We start from the raw sequence: 19,707 nt of genomic DNA on the forward strand, positions 1-19,707 counted from the left end.
CCATTTCAGCCGATAACTAATAAAGAAAACCATGCATCTAAGACTTAATTATCAATCAGTATAAATCCAACATCCAACAAGCATGTTGTAGTTTTTTTTTTATTCCACTGCATGTCAATGCTGACAGCGAAATAAACATTTGATTGGTTGAGACCATCCTATGTGACATTAAACAAAGCTTCATATACTCTGTCAATGCTTTATATCTCCTGAGCTGCCTGGCGAAGGGTTTAGGGCACTGAAGGGAATATAAGCCCATATCCCCTGTTAAGCCCGCATAACAATCGTACAATACTAGAATGTTCTGAGTGACATATATGTTCCGGACCATATGAGTATTTGGACCATACGCGTATGATCATGAGCATATGGGTATATACTCGTGTATGGTTCGACAATATTTATTGGTATTAATATTGATTTTTTTATCAGTAAATTAAAAGCAAACTAAATATTATTGGTATATACATATACACATTCATGGATCTACAATCTGTCGATACCTGTATGTTGGCATTGCACAAGGTCATGTTTTTCTCTGACTGTTTATGACGTCTTTACACTAAATCCATTGGATGTTGGATGTGTGCGGATTGATAATTTAGTCTTAGATGCATGATTTTTTTAATTAGTTGTTAGTGGCTTTGAACTAGCTGTCAGTAACTGCGAGTACTCTCAGATCTGTACTTAGTGTCTTTTTGTCGTTGTGATAGACAAGTACCCGGCCACGTCCACTCTGTGTAGTATTTCTGTTTGTATCCATCTGATGAGTTAAGCCTTTTTCAACTGATTTTTATAGTTCGTTCTTATGTTGTACTGTTACACCACTGTCCCAGGTTAGCGGGAGGTTTGGGATCCCGCTAACATGTTTAACCCCGCCACATTCTGTATGTTGTTGATGTGTTACATATTTGTTTTTCGTTCATTTTTTGTACATAAATTAGGCCGTCATTTCAGGGCCTTTTATAGTTGACTATGCGTTATGAGCTTTGCTCATTGTTGAAGGCCGTACGGTGACCTATAGTCGTTAATTTCTGTGTCATTTGGTCTCTTGTGGAGAATTGTCTCATTGGCAATCATACCACATCTTCTTTTTTATATTTGATAATTAATTTGGATTCTCTTTTATCTTTTTTTTCAAGTTATTTGGTTGTTTAAATGATCTTAAATTTGTTATCATTAAATACATACTTCATAAATATCTAAAATATAATATCAGCAAGATCGTATATTAAGGAGCAAAACCACGTGCATTAAATGAAAATATGACTAAGAAATTAAATGAATGTTGCTTTGCGGACGGAAAGGTCGACGGCAGAAAAGCGCTTTAATTTAAGTCTACTAGTCGAAGACAAGATTAATCAAAGTGAAAGGAATTCAGTTAGCTTGTTGTGCCGTTTTGGGTTCACAGAATGATCTGTGTGTTCCTGCTAAGGGGATGACCATTTGATATTCTGGGAAGGAGGGGGGGGGGAGGATTTTGAAAATAAATAACTCAGCCTTGATAATCACAAAAATAAATGATTTGTTCTGTGGTAATTTGAAAACAAATAACCTGACTTACAATGTATTGAAAATAAATAACTCGGCAGGTCTTTTAAGCCATTTTATAAATGTTATTCGAAAGTATGAGATGGCACCAGATTCTTCATAAAATTCATTTTTTTCAACAAAAAAATCGGGAAACACTTCCCAAATCTTTTAATAATAAAAGTATAAATATTATTTAAATATACTTGAAATGTCTGAAAATGGGTTTCATTTAACTTGCGGTATATTGTCTCAGGAACACTTACCTCACTTTTATTACAGAGCCGTAACTACATTGAGGCAAATGCCTCATGTAGGAAATTTCAAAACCAAAAGCTTGTCTACATATCGAATTGTTTTCACGGCGAGTGTCTTGCAAGAAGCAAGTTCTGTTCTCCCTCGGACGTAGCCCCTGTTTTTTCGGGATCCATGTTTCTTATTTATTTTTAGTTTTCAGTGTTATTTGTCTTATTGTTTGTCGTTTTGTGTCTTATCTGTTCCCGGGTTTGTCTTTTGTTCATTGATTGCCCTTCTGTATTCTCTTAGTGTTGCATTCCTTTTGTAATTTAGTAATTTTGTTTTAAACTTGATCATTAGTTTTATTTTATTTAAGACTTTTTAGCTAATTTTACAACTTAACTACTTTAAATTGTATCCAAGTTAGGAGCTACATCAAGTTGTAATTAAAATGTGTTATAAAAACTTACTTGACATAGTTAGATCACTGATAATCAGACCCCTCTTAACTTAATTTGAAAAAAAAACCACATAATTTACAGGATAAGAGATTAAAATTCTGCAAGTCGGAACAAAAACAGCAGCCACATACTTAACTATGTGAATTATATTTTTGGTTAATCCTATATATTGGTCTTTTGATGTTGTTCCTAAAAACTAGTCTTACACGGAATCTATACATTTAGCTTTGAGACCAAAATATTGTCAAAAAATGATTAAAACAGAACTTGCGTTTTCAGATTAAGAAAGGATCTGGGAAACGCCCAGAAAGCACTAATTTGCATCATTAGTTCTATAGCTTCTTGGGGGCTTCAGCGGCTCCCAAACCCTTCGTTAATTTTTTTAGCCTCGGTCCGCTATTTAAGAATAAAAAAAATAAATTTAAAAATTGTATGTTTTCAAATATTATAAATATAGTTGTGAAAATAAATAATTGGTCCCTTGTTTTAATGAAAATGAAAAATCTTGCTTCAACAGTGCAGAAAATAAATAATTTGTCCTCTTAGTCTACAAAAATAAACAACCGATCCAAAACAAATCCTCCTGCATCCCCCCCCCTCCCCAAACCCCCATCTCCATAGAATATCAAATGGTCGTCCCCTAAGATACCACAAGGAACATTCAAATTCAGTTTGATGTCATTTGCATGGCCAAGTTGTTTCAGGGAAGATTTTGCATGAGTATAGTTCCACAAATTTTAGATTTTACAAACAAGTCCGACTTCCTGTCATTTCCAGAATATTTGTGTCCATAGTACACGGATGCCCCACTCACACCATCATTTTCTATGTTCATTAGACCGTGAAATTGGGGGTCAAAGTTCTAATTTGGCATTAAAATTAGAAAGATCATATCATACGGAAGATGTGTACTAAGTTTTAAGTTCATTGGACTTCAACTTCATCAAAAACTACCTTGACCAAAAACTTTAACCTGACGCGGGCACTATCATTTTCTATGTTCAGTGGACCGTGAAATTGGGGGTCAAAACTCTAATTTGGCATTAAAATTAGAAAGATCATATCATAGAGAACATGTGTACTAAGTTTCAAGTAAAGTGGACTTCAACTTCATCAAAAACTACCGTGACAAAAAACTTTAACTTGAAGCGGACACTATCATTTTCTATGTTCAGTGGACTGTAAAATTAGGGTCAAAACTCTAATTTGGCATAAAAATCAAAAATATTATATAATAGGGAACATGTGTACAAAGTTTCAAGTTGATTGGACTTCAAAATCTACCTTGACCAAAAACTGTAACCTCAAGTGGGACAAACGGATGGACGCATGAACTGACGCACAGACCGAAAAACATAATACTCCTAGGTGGGGCATAAAAATCAAAATCCTGTGGCCAAACACACCTCCATCATGTGTATGAACATCCTACAAAATATCAAAGTTGTACCTCCAAAACTGTAGGAGAAAGCTGGACAAACTATGTATCCTAATATGGACAGACAGACAGGTTGACGAACGAACAGATCAACGTACAGGGATAAATTAATATGCCCTACATTTTGTTGAATTACATGGTTAAATTTAGTATATCAAGAACCCAAAGAATTAAATTTTTGTTGAAATCACATGAAGTTGGATTTTGGACCCTTAGGATTTACCTTTTCAATTTGGACCTTAATTTGGACCAATTTGATAATGGGGCCCAAAATCCAATATCTGAATACAGTTAGCAATCTTCATAATAGACTTTTGAATTTCAGGCACATAGCTAAATTTTAAGAAAATTTTAGTTAAGATTTTATTGGCCTGTGGGGATGATTTTTACAGGCCAGAAAGAAGTTTTATAAGGTTGGGCTGGTGGGCCTGTGATTGTGTGCGAAGACCAGGTTCGATTCAACATACCAAAGAATATGAAAGAATTCAATTTTTATTGACCGCAAACAAAACTTTAATTTTTGACCCAATTTGGACTAATTTGAAAACTGGGCCCAAAATCAAATCTTGATACATTTTACATTTCAGCATACAAAAAGCCCTTGAATTCATTAAAAAAAAAACTAAGTTTAATTTTGGACTCTTTGGACCTTAATGTTGACCAAATAAAAAGCCAGGCCCAAAATGATAAAGAACAGAGTTCCAATGCCCCCAAAATTGCACTTATTTAATATTTCCAAGGGCATACATAACTCTTTTGAAAGAAGTCGATCGTCCACCATTTTAGAACTTATCTGAGATATTGCTGATATTAACCTATAGTATAAGATTTATAAAAATCTGGCAAGAATTGTACCAGTGAGAGTACTAACAATGCCATTTTCCATAAATTTAATATTTCCAAGGGACATAGCTCTTAAAAAAAGTCGATCGTCCACCATTTTAGAACTTGTCCGAAATATTGCTGATATCAACCTATAGTATAAGTTTTATAAAAATCTGGCAAGAATTGTGCCCTTGAGAGCGCTAATGAGGCCATTTTCCATAAATTTAATATTTCTAAGGGACATATAAACTATTCTAAAAAAAGTCGATCGTCCACAATTTTAGAACTTGTCAGAGAAATTGCTGATATTAACCTATAGTATAATTTTTATAAAAATCTGGCAAGAATTGTACCCGTGAGAGCCCTAACAAGGTCAATTTCCATAAATTTAATATTTCTAAGAGGCATTATTCTTTCAGAAAAGTCGATCGTCCACCAAAATAGAACTTGTCTGAGATATTGCCGATATAAACCTATAGTATAAGTTTTATAAAAATCTGGCAAGAATTGTACCAGTGAGAGGTTTAACAAGGCCATTTTCCATTAATTTAATATTTCTTTAATATTTCTAAGAGGCATAACTCTTTTAAAAGAGGTTATGGTGGGCCTGTGATTGTGTGCAAAGACCAGGTTCGATTCAGCATACCAAAGAATATGAATGAATTCAATTTTTGTTGAAAACAAACAAAATTTCATTTTTGACCCGATTTGGACCAATTTGAAAACTGGGCCAAAAATCAAAATCTTAATACATTTTTAGATTCAGCATACTAAAAAGCCCTTGGATTCAGTAAAAAAAAATAATCAAACTTAGTTTAATTTTGAACTCTTTGGACCTTGATGTGGACCAAATAGAAAGCCAGGCCCATAAAAATAAGAACTGAGTTCCAATATCCCCCGCATTGCACTTATTTAATATTTCCAAGGGGCATTACTCTTTTAAAAAAAGTCAATCGTCCACCATTTTGGAACCTGTCCGAGATATTGCTGATATTAACCTATAGTATAAGTTTTATAAAAATCTGGCAAGAATTGTACCGGTGAGAGTGCTAACGAGGCCATTTTCCATAAATTTAATACTTCTAAGAGGCATACTAGTAACTCTTTTTAAAAGAAAGTTATCGTCCACCATTATATAACTTGTTCGAGATATTGCTGATTTTAACTTATAGTATAAGTTTTATAAAAATCTGACAAGAATTGTACCCGTGAGAGCGCTAACGAGGCCATTTCCATGAGTTTAATATTTCCAAGGGCATAACACTTTAAAAAAAGTTGATCATCCCCCATTTCAGAACTTGTCTGAGATATAGCTGATATTAACCTATAGTATAAGTTTTATAAAAATCTAGCGGAAGTGTACCTGTGAGAGCGCTTACTAGACCAGAAGGGTGGACTCACGGACGGACGGACGCCCTGTGTTTTCATGTACCCCGCCTTATGTGACATGGTAAGATTCAGCATACCAAAGAACCCCCCAAAAAGCTGAATTTAAGACCTTTAGACCAATTTGAAAACGTGGTAAAAAAATCCAAAATCGTAACTACATTACATTAGATTCAGCATATTAAAGAACCCCAAGAATTCAAGACTGAATTAAACCCTATTGAGATTGCTAAAAAACAAGCATTCTGTGAGTATTACATGGCAATACATAGTCCCCTACTGGTTAACAATTCATTGTAATGGAACGAAATTCTAACTTGATCTATAACATGTCATTTCAATCTCTAGCTATGGTATGGAACCTTGTGGTATAATTTCAGAGAACCATATACAAAATGTATATATACTTATACTCAAGTTTTTGTCTGGAAACCAACTGACTTCGGACGACGACGACACTGACAATTTGATAAGGGAGCTACCATTTGATTTTTTTGTCCTGCTTTTTTTTTTAGTTGTAATCTCTGTCCTACCTTTTTATTTTTTTCTCTATTCGGTCCTGCCTAATTTTTTACTAGTTTATCCTGAATTTTTTTACACAAATTGTCATCCTGCCTTTTTTTTTTACCAAGTTGCTCATCCTGCCTTTTTTTACTCAAAACTCCTGTCCTGCCTATTTTTTTCAAATTTCATCCTAGCCCCCCCCCCATAAAAATCAAATGGTAGCTCCCTAACATTATAAAATTACAAAAATGTAGCTGTTGTATGAAAGCAGGTAGATTCATATGCATCTAGATGAATCTTCAAGACACAAGCTATACCCTGTTTAAAATTATCAAAGTAGATAACACAACTTATGATTCCCTTTAGTATGAGTTTCAGGGCTGCAAAATGAAAAATCAGATGGAGACATTTACTTAGAGAAGAATGCATGTAGCTGTAATCTTTTGTTAATAACAATGAATGATGTTCATTTCCAGCTTAATTTTCTGTTCTGCTATCCACCAATTGTCTATGGAACTTTGCTGTATTATGCATACCAGTGGATTGAGAAAAGTGCAGCAGATTTTACAACAATGCTGACTGTCACCATGCTCAAACCAGTTAATTTGCATTTCATCAATACACAAAACTTCAAGTCTCACTGAGTTGAAAAAATGAAAATCATCATTATAAACACTCTGTGTAGTATTTCTGTTTGTAGCCATCTGATGAGTTAAGTCTTTTTCAACTGATTTTTATAGTTCGTTCGTATGTTGTACTGTTACACCACTGTCCCAGGTTAGGGGGGGGGGGTCCCGCTAACACGTTTAACCCCGCCACATTCTGTATATATGTGCCTGTCCCAAGTCAGGAGCCTGTAATTCAGTGGTTGTCGTTTGTTGACGTGTTACATATTTGTTTTTAGTTAATTTTTTGTACATAAACATGATAAAATAGGCAGTTAGTTTTCTCGTTTGAATTGTTTTACATTTGTCATTTCGGGCCTTTTATAGCTGACTATGTGGTATTGGCTCTGCACATTGTTGGAGGCCGTACGGTGACCTATAGTTGTTAATTTCTGTGTCATTTGGTCTCTTGCGGAGAGTTGTCTCATTCATGTCATTGGCAATCATACCACATCTTCTTTTTTTATATTATATACAATTCAAAAAAATAATGTAGAAGGTCCTATAACAACAACACTTTAAGGAATGCTACAGTAATTTATTGAGATCAACATGTTTCGGTGCCACCGTCATCAGGATAGAAAACAATACATAAAATCATGCTGATGTATAAAATCCAGTTGAGAAAATTAAAACGTTACGATGTTGCTAATTGGCATGTATGGTGAGTAACGTTATAAATAGCAATTGAAAGAGAAAGTGAAAGTAAGGGAGCTACCATTTGATTTTTATGGGGGGGGGGGGCTTTTTTATTTGCCAAGTTGCTCATCCTGCCTTTTTTTTTACTCAAAACTCCTGTCCTGCCTTTTTTTCAAATAAAAATCAAATGGTAGCTCCATAAGTATATATGGAAGTAAACTATTAAAATAAAATAAAAGAAGTGAATCTGTGAGCTACGAGGCTTGTATTGGGTATATTGGGATACGGGATATTTGCCATTTTAATTTTAGGGATATGGGATATTTGTCTAAAAATAAATGGGATATGGGATGTTGATGCATTTTTAGGGATATTGAATTTTGAACATGAAAAAAAATGTGGAATTTAAAAGTTAAGTACAGAAATATTTACATCTCACTTGATAAAATTGCCAAGAATAATTTATTAGCAGTAGTTTACATACGTATTTAGAAATTTTACACAAGCTCTTGTCAACATTTGGGTTTACGAAAGACAAACATAACTTCTAAATAGATGATGCTATTTCAAGACTAGCTGACATTGATGACTTTCTTTGTCTTTGTGACATTGAGATTAAAACAATGACATCAGAAAAACATGCTCTTAATACAGACGAAACATGTCATTTCACAGTTAATCACTGCTATGAAAAGTCTTAATGAAAAGAAAATGGAAGTTGTTATCTAATAGTTCGTTTCTATGTATGTTGCATTGTCGTTTGTTTTTTGTTGCACTTCAGTGTTTCTGTTGTTTCGTTGTTTTCCTCTTATAGTTGATGTGTTTCCCTCAGTTTTAGTTTGTAACCCGGATTTGTTTTCTCTTAATCGATTTATGACTTTTAAACAGAGGTATACTACTGTTGCCTTTATTTGGGGATGTTGTGAATGAAACATTTATTTTTTGTGATCGTGATGAGACCTCCCCATCAGGCCCCTCTTTATTCAAGTCAAAATTCTCGCTGAAAAGTACATCCACAACCATGAGGAGCCTGATATGGGGGGGGGGGGGGGGGGGTCTCATCACGATTCACGAGTTGATTTCTTTTGTCAATCACGATTCACAGAAAATAAATTTCCATGATCACGGATCACGAAAACATAAAAAAAAAAATCTGTAGAAAAACGGATCACGACAGCGAAAATGCGCCGATCATGAAGAACGAAAATAACCCATCAGGCCCCTCAACCATTGTTGAAAATCTTTTCTCTGAGATGAGAGCAATCGACGACACACCACTAACTATACAATTCGCTCGCAGATTTTCAAATTGTGTACGAGAACTATTTAAAAGAATCACACAGATGTGTTTCTTGTATTATACTAGTGAGTATTCACATTGTCAAACATTTTCAAGTTATTGCTTGAATTATCATTCTCTGGAGGAAATGTCTCAGCTCAAAGAAGTAAAACTTTCAGACACAAAAATAAATGCAATGAGAGAATGGAAAGTAGAAAATGGACAGTGTGTTCGCCAGTTAACGGTAAGAAACATGAGCACCAAAGACCACCCAGGAACTCTTCCTTTGAATTGTTATTTAAGGAAACCCCCAGATGTTCATGAGCTAGATTTTTCAAAATTAAAAGTGGATGTACAAGAAAATGTAGGTACTACAGTTGATATCCAGGAAACCAGAAATGTAATCTATAGCAAGGGATCAACAGTATGTGTTTTTAAACGTGATATCAAAGGTCTACCATCTAGTCCTTTTTACATTATCCTCACATCAGATTGGTATAAAATGCCTGATGATGCCAAATTTGTTTCGGGAAAGTAGTTTTCTCCGGACAAAATCCACCCTCTTGATTTCGTTGAGAGTACTACGGAAACATCAGAAACATTTATAGTAGAGAGTGTTATCGAAATTTTACTATTGGATAACTTTCAAGCTGAAGACGATGTAATAGTAATTTCTGAAGAATCCTATTATGCATGCATGACAAAAGTGTGTATAGGATCATATATCAATGATATCACATTACAAGAAGAGGTGGAGATGGATTTAGAGGAGGAATCTGCAACCAATGTTGCCCGTTTACTCACGAGAGGAAAGAGGAAGCGAAAACCTCGATCTGACACTGACTTCCTGTTTTACTGATTTAGTGATAATTACTGTTAAAGAACATGCTTATTTCTACAGTAACTTTTTGCGTGAACCCCTTAGGGTTCACGCATATTTATTAGTTAGAAATATAGTCTACGGAGGAATATTCGGAAGCTAAATTATTGTTCATTCGGAACACCTATTCATCTTATCTGTATTAGCTTCCTGCAATTAAGAGCACCTCCATACGGTGTATCTAAGATATTTAAAACATGGCAATACAGAATTTTCACAGATCGCTAATTCACTTATCTGATATATGATAATAAACAATCTATATTTATTGTAAAGCTACAGTTTTATGCATTGCAAGGGTTTACTGACTTGAGCAAAGTTGACAGTTGTACCCTTTGATAAACAAGTGAAAGTTAAATGGTCAAGATTTAATTATAACGACCTATGGTATCAAACATCTGTGTCTAGATATTCACAGAGAGATCTTTTAAATAGTGCTGTGGTTTCTACATAATGAGTTATAGCTAGTGGGCTTTGGGATTTGATTTGTAACAATAAAATCATTATGCACACTTGTCATTTTGACAAATCAAATAAAAAAAAATCTGTTTCAAATGAAAATAAAACAAGTAAAATAAAGACTGTTCGTTAATATACATTTTTACAACTTTTACTGTTTCCTTTTTACAGTATTCTCTATCAATTAAGTTATCTTGTAAGTTAATTAAATGTTTATTTAATTCATTGATGTCACTATTATTTCAGTGACCGCTGCAGAAAGTCTTAAAAAGTGAGACCACTCAAAAAATAATATTATCGACAAAAATTCAATGTCATGACATCTTTAGAACTTCTAAAAATATATACGTGTAGGCCAAAATATAGATATTTAAGTCATAATTGACTTTTTTTGTTCTTTTTTATAGACAAAAAAATTAGCACATCAGAATAAAAACTCACCGTAGAATTCAGAAGTTTTTTCTATCACAAAAGGCTGAATTATGAAAAAGTAAAAAAAAAAAAACAGTTTAAATCAAAGTTCAAATATAAATAATAAATGAATTACCAAAAACATGATATACTAGTAGTTTGCATCTCTATGATTTGAGTAAATAAAAAAATACTACTAGTAGTAACTAATCAGTTACTGTACAGTTTGCATATTTATGTATAATTATAGTGCATTTTTATGTTTTGAATTTGATTTGCTTTTTGTTATTTTTTCTTTTTAATGCTCTTCAATTTCGTTTCCAATTTTTCATTTGAGAGAGACGAAACGTGCGTCTTTAATTTAGACTTAATTATGATAAAAATTAGAAGAATTGGTCACTATAATTACCAACGGGACAACTCTCCACCAGAAACCAAATGGCGTAGAAGTTAGCAACTATAGGTCACCGTACGGCCTTCAACATGATATATTTTTTGTACAATAACCAAACATCATGACGATATATCAAACTCTAAATAGCCCCTAGTAAAGACAAGTTGTAAGCAACTATCACAGGAGGGAGGGGGTTGGGGAGTATACATGTACAAATTCCTCGTCCTTTCTATATCTATTAGTACAATATTAAAGCACGTTCACACTGTAACCATTGTTGAAGAATATATGATTCTAAATGACCCATTTGAACGAAAGGAATTTGAAATAATAATCTGTTATAAAATATTATGTTGCAAACTAGATGTTTAACAAGCCACAATCAATCAAAATACAAAGTAAAAATTGTCTGTAAATAATATTCCCCCCTTTCTTGTAAGATCATAAAGAAGACAACAACCTTTGCTAAATGAAAAACCAATCAACTTGAAATATAGATCTCTGGTTTCGTAATGTTCATAAACAAGAGTAAGCGAATTACGACAGATCTTCATTTTAACCAGACCGAGGAAAAAATTATTTAGGGCATGATACATTGTATCAATACCAAAAATGTCTTCTAGATGTCTATTTTGGGGTTTTGTTGTTTGCTTGCTGTCTCATTGGTGCATACCCCCTGCATCTCCTTTTATTCTGAAACAATCAATTGATACTACAGGCCCAGTCAACTAGACGTCGCCCTACAGTCTCTGTTTGTCTTTCCAATTGCAATTGCAATGTGGTATGATGAGATTGCTTCTTCTGCTGTTCGGTGGCCACCATCATTACTGTTTATTCTGCCTCAAAGGATTTCAATAACTTTAAACACAGTGTTTATATCTATAAAAGGAAAGTTTCTTTCGATTTTTGTGAAAATTGGGAGAAAAAAATTGAAGTAAAAACTTAAGTTATTAAGAAAATTTGAGTGACATATTTTTGTGCAAGAATTTCAACGGAAATTGATATTAACATCTATGTATATTATGCTATACAAAATTGATTCTCAGTGTCAAATTTTCTGTAAGTGATGAAAATTGTCTGTTATCCATGTATGTTATTCCGTCTTCTGTAAAACAAACAGTTGTCTGGATTTTTTTATGCCTTCAGATATTTCGGAAGCTAAATTATTGTTCATTCGGAACACCTATTTATATTATCTGTATTAGCTTCCTGCAATTAAGAGCACCTCCATACGGTGTGTCTAAGATATTTAAAACATGGCAATACAGAATTTTCACAGATCGCTAATTCATTATCTGATATATGATAATTAACAATCTATAGATCCTTTTCAAACATGTATATTTAATGTAAAGCTACATTTTATGCATTGCAAGGGTTTACTGACATGAGCAAAGTTGACAGTTGTACCCTTTGATAAACAAGTGAAAGTTAAATGGTCAAGATTTAATTATAACGACCTATGGTATCAAACATCTGTGTATAGATATTCACAGAGAGATAGTTTTAAAATAGTTCTGTGGTTTCATAGTGGGCTTTGGGACTTGATTGTAACAATAAAATTATTAGCACACTTGTCATTTTGACAAATCAGATAAAAAAATCTGTTTCAAATGAAAATAAAACAAGTAAAATAAAGACTGTTCGTTAATATACATTTTTACAACTTTTACTGTTTCCTTTTTGCAGTATTCTCTATCAATGAAGTTATTTTGTAAGTTAACTTAATGTTTATTTAATTCATTGATGTCACTATTATTTCAGTGACCGCTGCAGAAAGTCTTGACTCGTTTAAGAGACTACTGCATGCACATTAAATTTCAAGTCCCATGTTTTTATTTGCACCCTGTATAAACGTTATGTACAGCACAAATTATTTCCTTTCTGTTAAAATTATTTTTGGACTTGTTAAGTATGCAAGCGCACACCAAACAGTGACAGGATAGTCAACTAGATGACGGTGGACGCTTATTGGTAGAAGTAGAAATTTCTTATATTATTCACACACTGTAATGCTCTTAAATGTATGTGTGTTTTGGATGTGCACTAGTGATTGGTAAATATTGATACGTTTCTGTGTTTTTAATATATGTGACTTAACATCAAGAATTCCATTATTATGGAATCGTTCACTTTTGTACACTTCGGTATCTAAATAGAGAGTGGTGAAAGGGAGGGTCTGAACACGGAAATACGTGAAATAACAAATCGCAAAAACGTTGCACTGAAAAAAAAACACACTGGAAAAAAGAAGCCAAGGAATAAAATCGTAAATATTAAGGAAAAAAGTACCAAAAGTTATTACTCAGCCGTTCTTGAAGATCATGCAGTCATTATAAATGGACATGGCGACCCTGCATGTGGTCACCTTTTAACGTCCGTTAGTTGCATCCGATTTATCATAGTAATACAATAGGCTATTAATAAATATCTTGGGACCAGTTAATTAGTTTATAATTTAAAACAATATTTGGGCTGACTTTGAATTAGTCCATGTTTACTTTTTAATCAAATGCGGGACAAGCACGAGAAAATAAGAGTACCGACATGAAACACGGAAAATAATTAAGGGAAAACACGAAGCACGCACATCGAACCAAACACGAGAAAACGAGAAAGAAAACGTCGAAACACGGAAACACGTGAAATAAAAAGGCCGAAAACGTTGCACGAAAATAACACTTTACCTCCCTCTAAATAGGCCATACTAGATGTCGACACCTCATATTAGAACTTAAATAGATGGTCAATTTCGTTTGCAAGGTTAAAGAAATCTTCAACTGGCTCCAATTTGCCTGTGAAGACCATAAAACCGTCATCCCTATTGACAGTGTAATTTGATGTTTTCTCTCCATTGGAACTTATCTAAGATTTTAATGAATAGGGCAGACAGATGCAGATATGTGCATGTTGGTGACAATGGGCGCTCCCATTATGTGTTTGTATAACAGTCCATTAAACTCAAATTCATTGTTTCTAAGAATTAATTTAACAAATGCAGTTAAATCTATTTTGTTGAGAATCTTGAAAGTATATTCTCCTGTGTGTCAATAAATTCTAATGCATTGATAACATTTTTTTCTAAATTATCAATCCTCATATTTGTGTACATTGACGTACATCATAGGCAATAAGAATGCATACTTTGTTTTACCTCGGGTGACTCTATTTTATTAATGAAATTTTTTGTATCTTGAATGTAAAAGTTATGCCTCTTCAATAATTGGATGTTGGATGTGTACTAATTGATAATTTAGTCTTAGATGCATGACTTTTTTAATTAGTTGTTAGTGGCTTTGAACTAGCTGTCAGTAACTGCGAGTACTCTCAGATCTGTTCTTAGTGTCTATTTGTTGTTGGGATATACAAGCACCCGGCCACGTCTACTCTGTGTAGTATTTCTGTTTGTATCCACACGAAAAGAGAATACTTTTTCAACTGATTTTTATAGTTCGTTCTTATGTTGTACTGTTACACCACTGTCCCAGGTTAGGGGAGGGTTGGGATCCCGCTAACATGTTTAACCCCGCCACATTCTGTGCCTGTTCCAAGTCAGGAGCCTGTAATTCAGTGGTTGTCGTTTGTTGATGTGTTACATATTTGTTTTTCGTTCATTTTTTGTACATAAATTACCTCGTTTGAATTGTTTTACATTTGTCATTTCGGGGTCTTTTATAGCTGACTATGCGGTATGGGCTTTGCTTATTGTTGAAGGCCATACGGTGACCTATAGTTGTTAATTTCTGTGTCATTTGGTCTCTTGTGGAGAGTTGTCTCATTGGCAATCATACCACATCTTCTTTTTTATATTTATAATTAGATCAAGTAAGTATCTCTCGCGGGAGAGTTACACTTATTGATGATTGGTCGGTAATGAACATTAATGTGTCCTGCTAGCTGACTGTGACCAGTTCGCAATGCCTCATTACTTATTTCTAGATTAATTTTATGAATTTTTGAAAGAAGGTACATGTGTCCTCCATGTTTTGAATTATTATTATTCTTTAAGAAATTATACGTCTGGGAATCTTTTTTCTCTCTCCTTGCTTTATATTTAACACTTCTCTCAACAAGCCAAAATTGTAATGATTTACAATAAAAAGAAAATATTATCCTCCACACACATGGCCAAGATAACACTGATATATAATTTCTTATTCAGTTGAATTAATAATTAGAATACAAAAGTTCTAAGGTTCACGTATTGTCTTTTTTTTTAAAAAAGCAACTCGTCTTTATGTGTTACATAATTTATACATTATCGATAAAGGGTATTCTATATACTGTATGTACCATCAAATACAAAAACTTTTTTTTTGCGCCTCTATCATATTTACTATCAACTACATACAATTTTTGTTGGCGTATTTATTAGATTTATTTGAATGTTTGTTTGAATTGTTTAGACAGTTGTGTTGTGTGTCTGTGATGTGTGTTTACACAGTTTTGGCTGCTGGATACCAATAATTGTCACACTAACCTATTATGTCTGTTTGGGTTTCTCCAATTTTGTCACTAGGACCATGGAAGTATTAAATTGTCAATATAATACTTCCATGCTATGGTGGAATTATAAACATAAACAACTGCCATACAAGTGGGGGTTTAGCTAGCTATAAAACTAGGTTTAACCCATCATTTACTTCGGAAAAATGCCTGTACCAAGTCAGAAATATGACAGTTGTCTTCCATTCGTTCCGTTGGTTGATAAAGTCTAACGTTTGATTTCATTCAGCATATTGAAAAATTCAAAGTATCAGAAAAATAACAACTGTGATTATTTTAATGTTTGATTATGAAATTTTCAAATATGCAATGCTTTGTTAGAATTGATATTAGAGACGTGTTTTTGTAATCATGTGAGCGTTACTGTTTTTTGCTGCAGTTAGCGACGAAGGTCTGCAAATACAAAAAAAAATATTGTTATGAAGGGATAAAATCTGTTTATATCTTTTCAGCAAGCAATATTATGCATTGGAAGTACTTTGTCCATACCTTTTATTCTCGGGGACAAGTTATGTACCAACTTATTTCCAGCACAAGAAAAAGCCAATGTCATAGCCCAACTTTTAAGTATCTCTATGTTTATGTGTGGACTTGCTACACTTTTACAAACAACGTTTGGGGTAAGGTAAGTTTTATTAGTATGTAAGTTTACTGTTTGTAGAAAATGTAGTATGCATTTTTTCGTCAATTTTCCGTTAGTATAAATTACTTTTGTTTTCCTTTTCTGATTCAATAATAGAAACAAGAATAAAGACAAACTTTGATTAACGTCAATTAAGATGAATTGACTCTACAAAACTTTTGTAATAAAATTAAAGGACAATAACAAAAATAAATGTGATTAAAGTAAGATAAAATAACTAAAATAATTGATAAATGAATAACATATTAATAATCACGAAATATCCATATACACACGAGTGCGTTCGCCCGATTGAATCACGGTATCTAGTTTTCAACAAGATATTATGATTGATGCAAAATGATGTATTACAATAATTTGGAAGGGGGTCTTCCAGCAATTAAAACTTATTTCAAGATAAAGCATGATAAATGCAGTATATACAATTACAATTACATAACATGACATCATGATGTATAAAATATTGTTTACAACGCTTAAAACTTGTATGGTCCAATCTGGTATATATTAAAGTCGGTAAGGAATATAACAACCAAATTCCTTATAACTCTACGTTTCAATCAAAATGTGCTGCGATCAAAGCTTTTACACCCCGTAAAATTACAAATAGAAGCATTCAGTTCTTAAAGTGAAAATTTTCTTCATCAAAATCACTAGTTTAATTCAAATGAATAATGATCGACTTGAACGTCGAATGCAAAATGAGGCTTTTGACCATGTTTGGTCTCAGGAACAACTTCATAAATAAAAGGACAAGTGATGTGAATTGCCATAGAGACAACTATCCAATAAAGACCATCGGATAATCGGATGTGAACCATTACTAGTCATCATACGGCTTTCAATAAAGAGGAAAACAATTTTTGTTTTGTTTCATGGGCGGGCGGATTTAATTTCACATTTTGTTTAAAAGAACTGTTTAAATGACTTTTCGGAGAAGATACTAGTTAGAGATACACATTTTATCACAAAGAACGATTTTTAAAGAATTTGAACAGCTGTATTACGGAGGATGAATAAGAAAATATTGAAAACATTGTTAAACAGCAATTTGTTTAAAAAAAAATATTCTCGTTTTGACATTCAAACAATAAAAATTAAAATTATACGTTTCCATGATGTTCCATGATGCGAATCTATTGCCATCATCCTTGCTACTATCTACAGGGTCACCGCACCAAACTTCTCCGGGTCACCACGATCATGACGATGATTACAAACAAAATGAAAATATATTTTACTAATCAATTACATACACATGAATAAGTGCAGAGTTTCTGATTGTATATAAATTAATTAATATTCACGGATGTATGTTTCCTCTTGCAGACTAGGAATAATACAAGGAGGGTCGCATGTTTTCATTGCTCCAATCGTTGCCATGATGTCTCTAGAAAAATGGAAATGTCCAACAAGTCTTGAAAGTAAGAATTGTATTATAGAATTATAATGGTAATGGTATTCGATATGTCAACAGAAAATGTCAATGCAAAAAAGCGAGTGGAACATTTTCACTCTTTAGGTGGAATTATTTAATTAAGTGAGACGGAATATACCAAGGGAACATTTAAATCTCACAAGTCGGAAGAAAATCTAAAAACGCACTGGCAAAAAAAAAACGACGAAAAGACGAACTAGTTTATAAGATATTACATAGAAAACTTAAGCCTGAGCAACAAAAACCCACCAAAATATGGCATATAGGGTAATCAGTTCCTGTTCCACATGTGGCACCCGTCGTTTATCAAAAAAGGTAAATAATAACTGCTTAAAGCGCTTCTTTATTTATCATTTATGTTTTTTTCTGGAAAAGGATACCAATTTGTAAACCTAATGGCACACTGCTATTAGGGAGGAACATATATATATAAAAAAAAAACTGCCATAACAATCAATACACAGGAATGAAAACATGTTTTTTTTTTTAATTATTATTTCAGTTCCAGCAGCAAATGAAACAAATATTACGACTTTTATGAGCCAGGATCAGAAAGATGAGTTGTGGCAGAGCAGACTCCGAGAGGTTTGTATGGATAGCGATTGGTATTGGTATTTGTTTCAAGATTAACTCCATAGATTTGTAAGACTAGGAATAGTTTATTTGAAATATTTTGGCTGTATACTAGAGAGAGATTGAATGACCAATGTTTAATTGTTTCGATCAATAATCCTTATTTTTTGTGATTTCTAACATTTCAGGTATTCCAGTGAACTTGACAGATGAATTGAAATATTTGATCGACTTAAAAAGTAGAATTTTCAACTAACAAAATGACTTCATTTTCCCAGTAAATTATTTTCACCAAAATAACAAGCTTTTAACTTAAATGATTGGTAGTAAAATTCTAATCAACTTTGTGATTAAACATTTGTTTTAGTCTTTGCTCATTTTTGATGGCCGTCATTTCCCTGTAATTTCTGATGTGATTTGTCTCCATTGACAGCTATAAAAAAGTTCGACATTTCGATTACATTACTTATCTAATAAATAAATATGTATTATTTTCATCCTCGATTTTACATCTCATTTAGCATTTACAGGTCTAAATGTACGAACTTTCTATGAATCAAATAAAAGTACGAGAACTTTGCATTGTTATTTTGTTTTGCCCTTTTTAAACCACCCGTTAGAAATGCAAAAATAAGCCTCACGCTTCCGAAACCTCGTTTCAAAAATGTTCTTTATCATTTCAAGAAAGCCCGTTGCTTTTTAATGGTAATAAACTAACACAAGGAACATTACATTTTATTTTGCAGATTCAGGGAAATTTGATGCTTGCATCAGTGATTCAAGTCGTTCTAGGATGTACTGGCATTATGGGTCTAATGTTGAAATACATCGGACCTCTAACAATAGCTCCAACTATATCATTAATAGGACTTTCCCTTACTGCTGTCGCGGCTGATTTTAACAGACGACACTGGGGAATAGCAATGTTGTAAGTTTGATCTTGAATTGAATTGTGTTTTTCATGCACTCTTCATTAACACCCTCATTAATTAATGTGGCCTCTTAGATCTTTGACGCAAGTTACGACAGAGCGATATTTTAATTAGATTGAAATAGTTAACAGACGAACGGTAGTTCTTACGTTTGTTCTAATTAAATGTTAAAAGTTAAAATTTAATGATATGTTCTTCTACCAATACAATATAATATACATATTGGGAATCAATTATATTTAAGTATCTATGCTACTAAAATAACGAGCTCCAGTTTGTTAGCCGGCATGACGAAAAAACGACGAATCAAAGAATTCAACTTTATATATAACCAGAAGTCCATTACTAGGGTTCAAATAGAAAGATCTTGAAAGCAGAGAAAACTGTGCACCTTATAATCAGCATATTCATAGCAGATGACAATACGAATACTTAAAATCCAGACTAAAAATAAGGCGTAGGTACTTTGATTCAGTCACGGACACGCGATGTCGCAGGTGTGTCTAG

The 19,707-nt window shown here is 33.2% G+C and overlaps 1 long non-coding RNA gene across 1 annotated transcript; it reads left to right on the forward strand.

Annotated features, from left to right (window-relative positions):
• Window positions 1-16,066: 16,066 nt before the first annotated feature.
• LOC127705921 (uncharacterized) lies at window positions 16,067-18,277 on the forward strand. Its single transcript, XR_007984115.1, has 3 exons — window positions 16,067-16,239; window positions 17,587-17,681; window positions 18,198-18,277. It is a non-coding gene; the product is annotated as an uncharacterized LOC127705921 (long non-coding RNA).
• Window positions 18,278-19,707: the final 1,430 nt, after the last annotated feature.

The sequence above is a fragment of the Mytilus californianus genome, unplaced genomic scaffold, assembly GCF_021869535.1.
Source record: "Mytilus californianus isolate M0D057914Y unplaced genomic scaffold, xbMytCali1.0.p SCAF_6, whole genome shotgun sequence".
Taxonomy (NCBI): domain Eukaryota; kingdom Metazoa; phylum Mollusca; class Bivalvia; order Mytilida; family Mytilidae; genus Mytilus; species Mytilus californianus.